Below are 15,068 nucleotides of genomic sequence, written 5' to 3'. Positions count from 1 at the left end.
ATCAACAAAAATTCCTCACCATTTGCACCATCAATTCATCGGCTCTCTCCTAATTCCCATTGCTAATCGAACAAGATGCAATAACAATGTAAAAATGGATAAAACAGAGGGGTTTAAGAACCTAATCGCCCAACATAGAAACTCAAGGCGACCATTGTTCTCGCCTTCTAAGCAAGAAAAGCAACGATGTTAGGGAAAAAGAGGTGTGCGAAGGGGTTGTAGGGGGTCAGCGAGGAGGAGGGATCGTCGATGGCGTTTGGTGATTCAAGCAGATCTAGAGAGAGTTTAAATGTGATTAAATCTGCCATGAGAGGTGAAGATTTGAAGAGAGATGAAGATGACTATAGGATTTATTAGGAAGGGGGGGGGGTTGTTTTGGGGGGAAATCTCCAGATTTTAAGTGGGAAAAAGGGGTGATTTATTAGTAACCATGGTTAGGATAATAATTATAAAAAGTGAGGATTATACGAGAATTTGACTAAAACACCTCATTAATGTCACGGTTGCTTAATAAATAAAACTATAGGGTCACTTTTTGAATAAATTTTTAAGAACAGTTATCAAATATATTTTTTAATAGTACGAGGTTACTTATGAGAATTTTCCTTTTTTCTTTGTAAAATATTTTGTGTCTTTGCATTGTTCCTTTTGTTATATCTTTACTTTGGCAAAAAGTATTTATAGTTCCTTAAACTAGAGTGCACCCCCCTCATGTAGTGTTTCCATTAAAACAACACTATCAAGATTACCTCTACCGTCACAAGAAGAGGATTATCCTAACTTATTGTTGGGATGAAGATTCAGTCTATGGGAAAATCTCTATATTCAATTTCATGGTGGTACTACACCAAAATTAACACCTATTCCTCCAAGAGGCGGGCAAGTACCACCTCCAGTATGTATCCAGTATACGTTACTATTTAATTTTTAATCCCTTTTAGGCAAATGATAAATGGTAAATGTGGAGACAAATATATGCAATAATTGAGAAAGATATTTGTTCGGTCATCTGATGTGGTCAAAATCGGGCTTACTGATGCGGTCTTGGTCCGCATCAGATGGGCTCACAACAGTTCCCATCAATTTACTGATGCAGTTCTTAAGGAAAACCACATCAGTGAATGTGTTTAACTGATGGAGTTTTCCTTTAAGAACTGCATCAGCTTGTTTTCAATATATGTCAAAAAAAAGTTGTAGACCTGCAGGTCTACACTACCTTTCTGCCTTCAACCAAAATACGAAACAAAATGAAGTTGTATGCAAAACAAAATACAACTAAAAATTCAGTAAAATACATTCACATTAATTCCAAACTAAAATGAAATTACAAGATCTGAAATTAAAAATACATAATCCAAAGTAGAAAGGCAAAACAGAAATAGCCTAAATAATATAAAATACACAAAAGTAAAGAAAAACAATCCCTAAAAACGAAAATAAACAACGAAACTAAGAATAGATCTGAAATTACAAATTAAAATATAAAAAATCTGCAATTAAATATAAAACGAAAGCAAACTAAAATATAGAAAATTAATAAAATGGACAAATCTAAAAAAAAAAAAGAGTACTTCAGATCAAGAGCGAAAAAACTCACGAGCAAATTTCGGCTTAATTACAAAAAAAATAAAAACGAACAAATTAATCACAAACGAAAAAATTCAATTTCGGATTAAAAACGAAAATTAAAAGAGGACTTTCAGATCTAAAAAAATTGAAAAAACCTGAAAAAAATTACAACTAAATTAAAAAACGAAAAAACTCATATCTGGAATCACGAACGGCGAATATTGAGAGAGGAGACGAAATCGCTTCGTTTTTCATTTTCACTATTCATTTCGCTTCTTCATTTCCGTTATTCGTTTCTTTCGTTTCTCATTTCTTCGTTTTGTTTCTTCGTTTTCGTTCTTCACTTCTTCGTTTTCGTTTCTTCACTTCGTTTTGTTTCATTTCGTGTCTTTTTTTCGTTCTTCGTTCGTAAGGGTGAGTGGATAGGAGAGGGAGAGTTGGACTAAGGTGGTGGCGTTTGTGAGAGGAGATATAAGTTTAGGGTTTAGGTTCGCGTGTGTGAGGGAGGAGTAGAGAGGAGATAGAGGGGAAAGGAAGAGCGATGAATTTAGGGTTTAGTTAAGGGGTGCGTGAGGAGAGAGAGGAGGGATTAGGGTTAAGTGAGAAGAGAGAGAATGCGCCGTGAGAGAGAGAGGAGGGATTAGGGTTGACTGAGGGCAGAAGGAGAGGATTGGAACATTTACAAAGGAAGGAAATGGGTTAGGTGGGCTGGGGTTCTAATGAAAAGGAGAGGATTGGGCCGAGGTTTCGTTTCTTTTATAGAAAAAATAAAAAAAATCTAATGCGGTCCTAGAAACCGCATCAGATTTAAAAAAAAAATCGCATCAAGTTTTTAATCTGATGCGGTCTACAAGATGATCACATCAGATTTTCCTCCCAGCTTTCCTTCCCATTTTTTTACTTGATTTTCTGATGCGATTTTGTAAAAACCTCATCTGTTACTAAGTGACAAATGAGTTTTTTTTCCATAGGATTTATTAGGAAAGAGGGGGGGGGGGTTGGTTTTGGGGAAAAATCTCCAGATTTTAAGTGGGAAAAAGGGAGTAATTTATTAGTAACCAGGGTTAGGGTATTAATTATAAAAAGTGAGGATTATACGAGAATTTGACCAAAATACCTCATTAATGTCACCGTTGCTTAATAAATAAAACTACAGGGTCATTTTTTGAATAAATTTCTAAAAATAGTTATCATATATAATTTTTAATAGTAAGAGGTTACTTATGAGAATTTTCCTTTTTTATTTGTAAAATCTTTTGTGTCTTTGCATTGTTCCTTTTGTTATATCTTTACTTTCGCAAAAAGTATTTATAGTTCTTTAAACTAGAGTGCACCCCCCTATTGTAGTGCTTCTATTAAAACAACACTATCAAAATTACCTCTACCGGCGCAAAAAGAGGATTATCCTAACTTATTGTTGGGATGAAGATTCAGTCCATGGGAAAAGCCCTATATTCAATTTCATGGTGGTACTACACCAAAATTAAAACCTATTCGTCCAAGAGGCGGGCAAGAACCACCTCCTATATGTATCCAATATACGTTACTATTTAATTTGTAAACCTTTTTAGGCAAATGATAAATGGTAAATGTGGAGACAAATATCTACAATAATTGAGAAAGATAAAAATGACTCTTATAAGTAGTTTTTTTTTTTTCCATGGAAAATTCTAAGCTAATCATAATTGAAATATGATCACTGAAAATGTGGTGCCTCAATGAATATGAGCCACACATTTTACATGGTCCACTTTCATTTTCTTTTCCTCGAAAAAATTTCTAACCTTTATGAAATTACCTTAAATTAGTTTCTTAAAATCCAAAAAAATACCAAAAATAATAAAAAAATAATTTTGAAAATCTATTTTTCTGGAATTTTTTTAAAAACGTTTTGGGGATAATTTCTCTCTCTACTTCCTTCGACTTCATGTTGTTCCTCTTTCATAATGTGAAATTCTCCTATCCCCCCATGGAAAGAATCTCTTAGCTTTGTGTCGACGTCGATGAATCATGCTAGGTCGGCGAAAATTACTGATGCTTGGCTGACGACGATGACTCGTAGAAGTAGATTTCTCTGCATCGTTTTGTAGTCTGCCATTCCTTCCCGTATCCTTATTTGTCCGGAATCAAAATGGCACTGACAACGATGACCTCCACCTCGATTAGTAAATTGCACCAGATATTGTAGCCCGAGATATGTAATTGGCAAAAAACTGATATCAGATTTCCCCGACAGATTAAGAAAGAAAAAATCAGGACATGACCCTAAACTCTATGTCCTACCAAATATTTTAGGTGAAGATCCAACCTTTAGCACTTTGTCGATTTCTAGGACATACCCGGAATTTTAGTATTAGGGCATGCCCAACCTTCATATCAAGCCATATATTTAAGCTCACAACCAATACATTTTGCGTTGGTCGACTTACCCAATTTTCTAGGATACCAATTTAGGACACGACCCAAATTTAGCCATTTAGGTCCCTATCCATCTTTAGCTATTTAGGACTCGACCCAATTTAGCGATGTAGGACATGACCCAGCTTTAGCCATTTAAGACATAAGTATCGGTGATTCGGGAACGCACCAATCTCTGACACCAAATGTCCTGCATAAACCTCTGTCATATACTCCAATACAAAATATTGTTGTACTATATAATGAATTGGTTACTCTTGTTGTAACCATTGAATAATCATCGATTGGTGTCTCTTAATTAGGAATGAATACACGACATTATTTGATTAGTCTATTTAAGTTCATCACCCAACACTTTAGGCTTAGAACACCATACTACTTAATGTGGAGATTAAATAATAGGTAGATTTCCTTAGGGTCATGTCTTAATATAATAGCGACCAACACAATGACTATTGATTCATAGGAGGCAAGACATTCTACACAACACAATGCCTCTTACGTCTCAATATGGATGAAAACCCCGGACCACAGTGGCTCACCATGGGATAATAAGCCGATAAGGTACGAGGGATGGCGTTGTTGTATTTCTTGGAATGATTTATCCAGAGAGAATAATTGAGACAAACGATTAATAAGCTCTTCGACGCTCTGCATCTTGGGCATATTTGGTCTTGATGAAACCCTTTAACCACTACTTTGAATGAGATAACTTCCAATAATCACCATTGGTGTCTCTTAATTAAAAATGAATTCACGACATTATTTTCACGACATTATTGCATTGATCTATTTAAGCACATGATCCTACACTTTAGGCTTAGAGTACCGTACGACTTAGTGTAGAAATCAAATAATAGGTAGATTTCCTTAGGGTCATGTCTTTAAATAAAAGCGACCAACACAATGACTATTGTTTCATAGGAGACATGACATTCTATACAACACAATGGCTCTTGCGTCTCAGTATAGATGAAGCCCACCGTACCATAGTGGCTCACCATGGGATAATAGGCCGATATTGTACGAGGGATGGCGTTATTGTACTTCTTGAAATGATTTATTCGGAGAGAATAATTGAGACAAACGATAAATAAACCCTGCAACTCTTTGTATCTTAGGCATATTTGGTTGAATGAAACCCTCCAACCACTACTTTGAATGAGATAATGTACAATAATCACAATTGGTGTCTCTTAATTAGGAATGAATACACGACATTATTGCATTGGTCGATTCAAGCACATGACCCAACACTTTAGGCTTAGAATACCGTCCGATTAAATGTGGAATCAAATAATAGGTAGATTTCCTTAGAGTCATGTCTTTAAATAATAGCGACCAACACAATGACTATTATTCATAGGAGACAAGACATTCTACACATAACAATGGCTTTTGCATCTCAGTGTGGATGAAACCCCCGGACCATAGCGGCTCACCCATGGGATAATAAGCCGATAAGGTACGAGGGACGATGTTATTGTATTTCTTGAACTTGTTATTCGGAGAGAACCATTGAGACAAACGATCAATAAACCCTTCGACGCTCAGTATCTTGGGCATATTTTGTTGGATGAAACAATTTTGAACAATGTGGAAATCAAATAATAGGTTTAACGGAGATAATAACATATTTAATAAGTCTATCATGTGTAAAATGGGGTCATTTAATAAACACTAATCTTTATTTCATAGTAGAAATTAGAAAGCGTGTTTTAGCTTCCCTGCATTATAAGTTAAACATTTATCGTGTGTCAAAACTGTTTTCTAATAAGAAAAATATAAACAAACACGTATCTTATTTTTGTTTTTATTTTGGGTACCATAATACATAAACAATTGGGGAGAAACATTTGACGTGATGATACCCTCGATTCCGTGGTCACTAGTCTTGATATGAAGCTCACTTGCATCTATGCGGCGCGAGATCGAATCCTTTGAAGGCGAGCATAGTATTTCCTTTTTTGTAATTTTGTTCTAGGCAGCATTATATTTTATTAGAGCATATTATTATTTTTATTATCTATTTTTAGCCCAACTCTTTTTTTTTTTGGCAATTCAAAGTTGTTATTGATAACCAAAAAAATAGGTATTACAACCAAAGTGAAAGGAGCAACAGGCTGCCTCCAGACACCAGACAAACAATCTAAGTCAACAGTAGCCTATGCCTATCATTTTCATTACAATTGCAAGCTACTTTAAACAAGACTTCTTTAATTACAGCAGTGGTACTCAGATTAGTGCCCTTAAAGTGTTTACAGTTCCTCTGAATCCAAATAGCATACAGACATTCAGTATAAAGCATCACATACAATATGTCTTTACTTCTCTTACTCCTTGCTTTCTGCACAACCTTTCTTAACTCACCCCTAGCAGTGCTCTCAGGAGACATCTCAATAACTTGTAAAGCATCCATCCAAACTGACTTGCTGTAATCACATTCAAAAAATAGATGTTGCACACTTTCATCTTGAACTCCACACAGCTTGCAAAGAGTATTGCACTCTCTGTTCCATTTGCTCACTCTATCTGCAGTTGCTAATCTGTTCAATAGAGCCAGCCATAAAATAAATTTGCTTTTAGGCGTGGCATGATTGTTGCACGTATGCCTTCTCCAGATCACTTTCTCAAAGTTCTCCTGCATCAGTTTATAGGCTTTTTTGATACTGAATTTTTGTATACTACTCACTTCTTCCCATCCACCTATATCCCTCAGCAGCTCCCTATTGTCTAAAATTTTCCTCAATAACCAAGAAGTGTTACTTTTAACAGTAACACTCTCAATGGAACCCCTCTTGATATAGTAAGCATGAACCACTAGTACAGAAAAGGCAATTTGCGTCGGATGTGAGGCGCCTATTTGCGTCGGACTATGGTGCGACGCCAAAGCCCTCGACGCAAATGACTCAGAAACGATCTGCGTCGTATGCGAAACGACGCAAATTAGTTAGCTATTTGCGTCGCACGTTGTATACGGTGCGACGCAGATGGCTACCCAGGCCCAACAACACCAAGCTCAAAGACTAATGTGCGTCGCACATCGCCTAGGGTGCGACGCAGATGAGTGATTTGCGTCGCACCTAGGGCTACGTGCGACGCAAATTGCCATTTTTTAAAAAAAAAAAAAAATTTTTTTAATTAAAAAAACTTGAAATGGCACCACAAAAAAACTTGAAATACTGTACTGTACCAAAAAAAGACGCAGAGATACAGAAATCATGATGAATACAGAAATACTGCTGTGCTTCATACAACAAAAAAAGACGGAGGACAATTCAAATCATTCAAACAAATGTTGTACCAATAATGATGAATTTGTAATACAATATACTCGATGATGCAACCGTTTCAAAAATCATATCAAAAATAAAAAATTCAGATCTAACATACAACAAAAAAACGAAATTAAAAAATTAAACCTACAAAAAAACCAGATCTAACAAACAGAAATTTCACTAAATAAATATATTTTAAAAAAATTACAAATCGCGAAATGGAACGAACAAATTCGCCAAAAACCAGATCTCGTTCTTCATTCTCAAATCTCGTTCTTCATTCTCAAATCTCGTTCTTCAATCTCGTTCTTCAAATCTCTTTCTTCAAATCGCTAAAAACCAGATCTAACAGAAAGAAATCTCGTTGTTCAAATTTTAAAAACAAACATAAATATGACAAAACAAAGAAATTCAGAATAAAATTTAAACTAAAAAATACCTGAGAAAATAACAAATCAGATGTCGTTGGTGGTGTTTGCAGGCGGTGTTCGACGGACTGAGAGACGTGCAACGAAGAGAGAGACATAAATATGACGGAGATTTCGTTCGATGAGACGTGCAACGAAGAGAGAGAGACGGACTGAGAGACGCGGTGTTCGACGGAGCTTCGGATTTTGCAACGAAGAGAGAGAGACGGAGGCGCTGATAGACGTGCGAACGATGAGAGAGAGACGGTGATAGGCGGTGTTCGACGGAGACGTGCAACGAAGAGAGAGAGACGGACTGATCAGAGGCGCTGTGTTTGAGAAGAGAGAGAGAGAAAGAGGCGATGAGAATTGAGAGGGAGGCTAGGGTTTCTGAAGACTCCTTAATATGCGTGTGACTAAGTGAGGCTAGGATTTTTGAAGACTCCTTAATATGCGTCGCACCTTAGTGAGGTGCGTTGCAAATTGGTTATTTTGCAACGCACCTAAAAAACGTGCGACGCAAATGGGTCATATTTTGCGTCGCACTCCTCCAACATGCGACGCAAATCCCACCTGTGCGTCGTTTCCGTGTCTGTGCGACGCAAATAATGGGACGCAAAACCCAGTGCACCCATAGCTTGTCCTGCTTAAATGATAGAGCCCATAATTGCTTTAAAAGAGCAGCTTTATTCCACAGGACCATGTTTATAACATTTAGACCCCCTGTGACCTTAGGTTGCTGAATAAAAGACCAAGCCACTGGAGCTTTGTTTGATTCAATGCCCCCAGTCCACAAAAACTTCCTACAAATACTCTCCACAGCTTTAATCAACTTTTTTGGGAGGGGAAATATTTGCCCCCAATAATTTTGCATACTACCAAGTATGGTCTTCACTAACTGAAGCCTGCCTGCATATGACAACAGATGCATCATCCAGCTTTGAGCTCTGGTTGTGATCATTTCAATCAGTGGTTTACACTGAGTGAATGAAAGTTTTTTTTGCTGCTAGTGGAACCCCTAAGTATCTGAATGGAAGAGTCCCAATAGGCATGTTAATTTTTTCAGCAATATGATGAGCCTCCTCCTGATGAACCCCAGAGTAGTATATACAACTCTTCTCATTGCTAGCTTCTAACCCAGAAGCTCTTGAAAACTTTTGAAAAGCCTCCATAATTTTCTCAACTGAACTACTATCAGCTCTAGCAAACATAAGCAAATCATCTGCAAACATGAGATGTGTGAGACCAATCCTTTCACACTTTGGATGAAAGTTAAAATCAGGGTTTTTACTCATATCACTCAAACATCTACTTAAGTATTCCATACTTAAGGCAAAAAGAAAAGGGGATAGGGGGTCCCCTTGTCTTAAACCTTTCCTTGCATTAAAAGTTTTTGCAGGGATCCCATTCAATAGGATAGAGTAAGATACTGATTGCACACAAGCCATTATCCATTGAGAGAATCTTACTAGAAACCCTAACTCCTGCAGCATACTTTCAAGAAACACCCACTCAACTGAATCGTAGGCTTTCTTTATATCCACCTTGACTACACATCTAGGAGACATGTGACTCCTATTATACCCTCTTATCAACTCTGTAGCCAATAATATATTATCCACAATTTGTCTCCCTGGGATGAAACCTGTTTGAGAACAGCTAACAACTGTGGTAATAACTTTCTGCAGCATATGAGTCAAAATTTTTGAGATCAGTTTGTAGATAAGTGTACAACATGCAATGGCATACAAAGCATTATCTTTCTTGGGAATTAAAGTGATAGCTGTACAATTAACTGGTTGATGAAGGAAAGCTTGCTCAAAAAATTCAAACACAGCATCATATATGTCCTTCTTAATTATATGCCAGGTTTTCTTAAAGAAGACTCCATTAAACCCATCCAAACCTGGGGCCTTTGCATCATCAATATCATTAAGAGCAGCATCTATTTCTTCAGTAGTTACCTCCTGAATTAGAGAATTACTCTCTTCTGGAGTCAACCTAGCCCCTTCTCTAACTACCCTTAGGTCAATACCCTCCAGTTGTTCAGCTCTTGACCCAAGGAGGCTGTTATAGAAGCTTGTGATTTCCCCCTGAATTTCATCTTCCTTAGTTAACCTCTCACCCTGCTCATTATACAACACTGCTATTTTGTTTCTTGCATTCCTCACTTTAACTACACTGAAGAAGAATTTGGAGTTAGAATCTCTCGATGAAATCCACTGAATTCTAGATTTCTGCTTCAATATGCTTTCTTCAATACTTGACCATTTCCTGAGTTGCTCAGTCATCAGTTTTTCCCCTTGTTGCCTTTCAGCTACATACTCAAGGTCAGGTAAATTTTGCAATTCAGCCAGCTTTTTCGTTAGATCTTCAACTTTAACATAAGCCTTAGATAAGCTTTTCCTATGAAAGCTTTTCAATGCAGCCTTCACAGCTTTCAGCTTAACCCACACACTTTTCATTTTATGATTACTATAAGTAGAATTCCAGGCCTCTTGGACCACTGCTAGGAATCCTTCTTGATCAGCTAGGAAATTCATAAATCGAAAAGGTTTTCCTTTGTGCACTTGACCCTCTCCAGTATCAAATACCAGTGGAGTATGATCTGAAATACTAGGTTCAAGATAATGAATCACCACTTCAGAGAACTGATTGATCCATTCCATATTCACTATAGCTCTGTCAATTCTACTAGAAACTCTGTTGACCCAATATGGTTTTGATGATGACAAACTAAAGTAATTTAACTAACAAGGTTTATGAGTTTTATGTGTGCAAGAATCATTGCAAAAGGTTGTGCCTATAACATTGAGAATGCTTGTTATGAAAGATGTGCGAGGTGCATTGTTCCTATGGATAAAGAGAATACTACAATCAAGGTTGAAGTGAAGAGGCTTGACTTGAAGATTGAAGTGAAGATATTCAAAGGAACAACTATCCTAACATGAAGGAAGCTTAGAATGCATGAGTTTGTATTTAAGTTTCTAAATGTAAAAAGGGAACAAGATCCGGAAAGGTAAGGAAACTTGAGTTATAAAGTTGGAATGATGGTTTAGAGTCTCTAGTTAAGTTCCTAGGTTTAATGAGTCTAAATGGTAACAAGGTTGTGTCGGTTTCTATTAATTAAGTCTAGGAGTTCATGTTCTGTTCCTATGTTGGGAACAGACGTTGGTACAGTTTGGGAACACAGGTTGGGAACAGACCTAAAAGCGTCCTATGTTGTGCGCCTAACATATATGAAGTGTTTAACTGATTTATTAGGAGTCCTAGCTTAGTTTGACTAGATCCACTAATTTAGGGATTAGTTAGGAGTTTATTAGGAAAAGATTTTAAAATGATTTTTTGTTTTGAAAAGAATAATATCTTATTTTAAAATATTATCTTTTTATTCTAAGTAAAATCTTATCTTTTGAAAAGATTTTCTTTTAAATAAAATCTGATTTTTCGGTTTTTATTTAAATATTTTAAAAAAATATTTTTTCTTAAATCATTTATTTTTAAATAGTTTAATTATTCCCCAAGTATTTAAAACCACATAATGTTTACTGTTAAACGTTTTAGTGGGTTTAGTGGGCTTGTTTATTATTTCCCAAGTATTAATTAATTTATATGGTTTAATTACTCCCCAAGCAAACTAATATCACGTTTAAGCTTACTGCACAGTTTCTTTTGTGGAGTAATGGGCTATATTATTTTATTAAAGCCTTAATTTATTTTAATTAGTTTAATTAGGCTTCAAGTTTTATAAACCACGTTATACTTTACTGCTTCTCCTATTAAGTTAAGTAGTGGGTTAGTGGTTATTTAATTCTCAAGTAAAGTTAAATAAAAACTAATAAAATTAATTAAAGTAATGGAGATCATGGGATAGTGGATTAATTAGTGGTAAGTTATTTCATGACTACTTATGTTATAAATAGGCGCTTAATCTAAAGTTTAATGTGTCGGACTTTAAGTTATCTTACATAAAGTGTCAAACTTTAGTAGTCCTTCCATAGTGTGTCTGACTTCGTTTTAATTGGGTTTAACTAAGATAAAGTCAGTACCGTCATTCCTTCAATATACTCTTGTGTTCCTTACGTATTTCCTACTTATTCTCTTATTGTTTTTATCGTTTGTAATCTTGGTTTTTGGGGTAAGGGGATTTTGAGTGAAATCCTGTATTGAGAAAAACTTTGAGTAAAACAAGAGAAAAGGAAGAAACTTGAGTGAGTTTCATTGTAAGTGTAAAGCTTTGAGTGAAGCAAGAGAAAGAGAAAGAGAAAGGAACTTCGAGTGAAGTTTGAGAGGAACGTCAGTTGTGGGAACTGTCGTTGGGAACTTGAGTTTAGTAACTTAAGTTGTGGCTCAAGAGAAAAGTAATAGGATTGTAAACAAATAGTTTTGGCCTATTATAGTGGAAAGTATTGAGTCAAAATCCCTTGTGGTCGAGGTTGTTTCTTCCTATTGGGCCTAGGAAGTTTTTCCTCGCTAAAATCTCTTGTGTATTTCTCTTGTTCCTTTCGTTGTTTTATAATTCCGCAAAAAATAACGTATATTAGTCACACTATAATTCACCCCCCTCTTATAGTGTTCCCTTAGAAGTCAACAATTGGTATCAGAGCGGGAACTCACAAAACATAGGAAACCCTATTGAGAAAAGATCCTGATGGGAACACTACTTACTGAAAAGCTCGAAGAAGGTTATTCAACCTTACGACCTCCAATGTTCAACGGGAAATTCTTCACCTACTGGAAGAACAGAATGGAGATCTTCATCAAAGCACAAAATATCAGGTATGGAAAGTCATAGAGGTTGGCGATTTCAAAGTCACAACCAAAAACGAGAAAAACGAGGTAGTTCCTAAACCTATATGTGATTTTGATGCTTTTGACTATAACAAGTTAGAAATGAATGCTCAAGCTATTCAACTGTTGTATTGTGGTATTGGACCTCATGAATACAATCGTGTCATGGGGTGCAAAACTGCTAAACAAATATGGGATTTACTTGTAGTCACTCACGAAGGAACAAATGAGGTAAAAAGGTCTAAGATTGATCTTCTAATGAGTAAATATGAGCTCTTTTCAATGAAACCATATGAGACAATTCGTAATATGTTTAATCGATTTTCTAACATTATTAACGAGTTGGATTCTCTTGGAAAGTATATTTCGTCTGAGGAACAGGTTCGCAAAATTTTAAGGAGCTTACCAAAGGAGAAGTGGATGGCCAAAGTAACTGCTCTCCAAGAAACGAAAGATTTCACCAAGTTCAATCTAGAGCAGCTAGCAGGTTCATTGTTGACCCATGAACTTCAGTTAGGAACTCAATATGGTGAAATTTCTACAAATCGGGCACTTGCTCTAAAGGCCTATGAAGAGGAAGAAGAGGACGAAGATTTTGATGCCGAAGAAACTGTGAAACTTGTTCGAAAATTCAAGAAGATGTACAAACATCTCAAATCGAGCAAAACCAAAGGTAAAAAGTCTTCTACTTCAAAATAGAATCTGGTTGTTTCAAATGTGGTAGATTAGATCACTATATTAAAGAGTGTCCCTCATGGGAACAAGAGTCTGAATCCGAAGAGGAACTTTCAGATGAAGGAACTTCTCAGTTATGTTTAATGGCCAAATTTGATGTTAAGTCTAAAACTAGTTAAATGTTAAAAAGTCTAATATATGTCATACTATGGAACCTAAACAAAGTTGGGTTCCTAATTCTAATTGCTAGACTTTATGGATGCCTTAGTGAGGGGGAACAACATATGGCACTCGTTGTTCCTTGCGCTTCTTTGATTGATTTTTTTTTCACTCACTTAAAAAGGTTTATGAAAATAGTAGAGGTGATTTTGTTAAATGAGTTAAGTTGTCTTGTCTTTCCCTAAATGTAAAATTCATCTAGCGCTTTTATGTAGAGTTTTTGTGAAATATCTTCCATATGAAAGTGTGTCACCACAATTGCTTCTATGTTTTATGCATAGTCATGAGTTAAATTGATAAGATGACTCACTGATGTCTTTGTAATATTCCCCTTATTGTCCATATTGCTAATTGTTAGTCAAGAGGAAGAAGGAGTAAAAAGTGTAGTTCCTTTCATCTAAGGAACTCATAGGTTATACATTCCACATGAATCAAGTGCATTACGTATGAATGTCCAATTTTTTTTCCACATGAGTTAAATTCTCATATCTTTTATTCTACCATATATTTTTCAAAATCTCAAAAATTCCTCCAAAGTAATTTCATCTCACATTTATATATATACTTTTTCTTTTCTAATTCACCATAATTCCAAACTTTCGTTTGTGTTCCTCCACTATCACTTTGAATATTGATGATGATGCAACAATTGAGGGGGAACAAGAAAAGAAAAGGAAAAGCTTGAGGGAGACGAAAAAAAATGAGAGAAAAATAAAAGAATAAAAGGAGAGATGTGTGAAAGGGAGTAATAGAAGAGAAAAAGTTCCAAAATGTTCAAGTTCCTATTTCACAAAGCTGTCAATGGGTTCTAGTAGTCCCAAGTGTGTTCCTTTAGTATCAAATCTAAAGTAAACAAAAGGAATCAGTTATTTCCTTGAATCTCAAAAAAGGAACAGACATAGAATTATATTCAAAGTATTGAAAAAGAAGTAAGGAACTACATGTTATTTGAAAGGAACGAGTGTGTGCTTCAAAGGCAAATCACAAGAAACTAGAAGTTTAGGAAAGGTAATGGTGGAGGAACAAGTGACCAATTCATACATATATATCTTTGCCACTTAGCCTATACCAACCATTCCTTCACAAAATGAGCCTTTGATCTCTCTTTTATTCTATTGGACATTTCGTTTGTTTGCTTTTATATGGATTGCACTTTGGTAATAGTGGTGGTTTATGTTTAACATGCTTTAGCTTCTTTGACTAATTGATCATCATGTGCATGAGGATGGCTAATATTACTAGATTGATTGTGTTGAGCTAATTGAAATTTTTAACTCATGTTTGACCATTAATTTTATGTTTATGTGGTGTGGTGTCACTATAAGTTAGAAAGGTTGATCATGAATTCTTTAAAAGTAATTCGCTTTTTGATGATGTCAAAAGGGGGAAGATTATGGCAAAGTAACTTATTTATTATTCTTACTATGGTCTATTCTCTACTTAATATGATCTTGCATTATAATATTATATTCTAATTATGTTAGTTTTTATATTACTTTGCCTTGGTTTGTCATCACCAAAAGGGGAAATGTTGAACCCAATATGGTTTTGATGATGACAAACTAAAGTAATTTAACTAACAAAGTTTATGAGTTTTATGTGTGCAAGAATCATTGTAAAAGGTTGTGCCTATAGCATTGAGAATGCTTGTTATGAAAGATGTGCGAGGTGCATTGTTCCTATGGATAAAGAGAATACTACAATCAAGGTT

The sequence above is a fragment of the Beta vulgaris genome, chromosome 5, assembly GCF_026745355.1.
Source record: "Beta vulgaris subsp. vulgaris cultivar EL10 chromosome 5, EL10.2, whole genome shotgun sequence".
Taxonomy (NCBI): domain Eukaryota; kingdom Viridiplantae; phylum Streptophyta; class Magnoliopsida; order Caryophyllales; family Amaranthaceae; genus Beta; species Beta vulgaris.
This window is presented reverse-complemented; position numbering follows the sequence as displayed.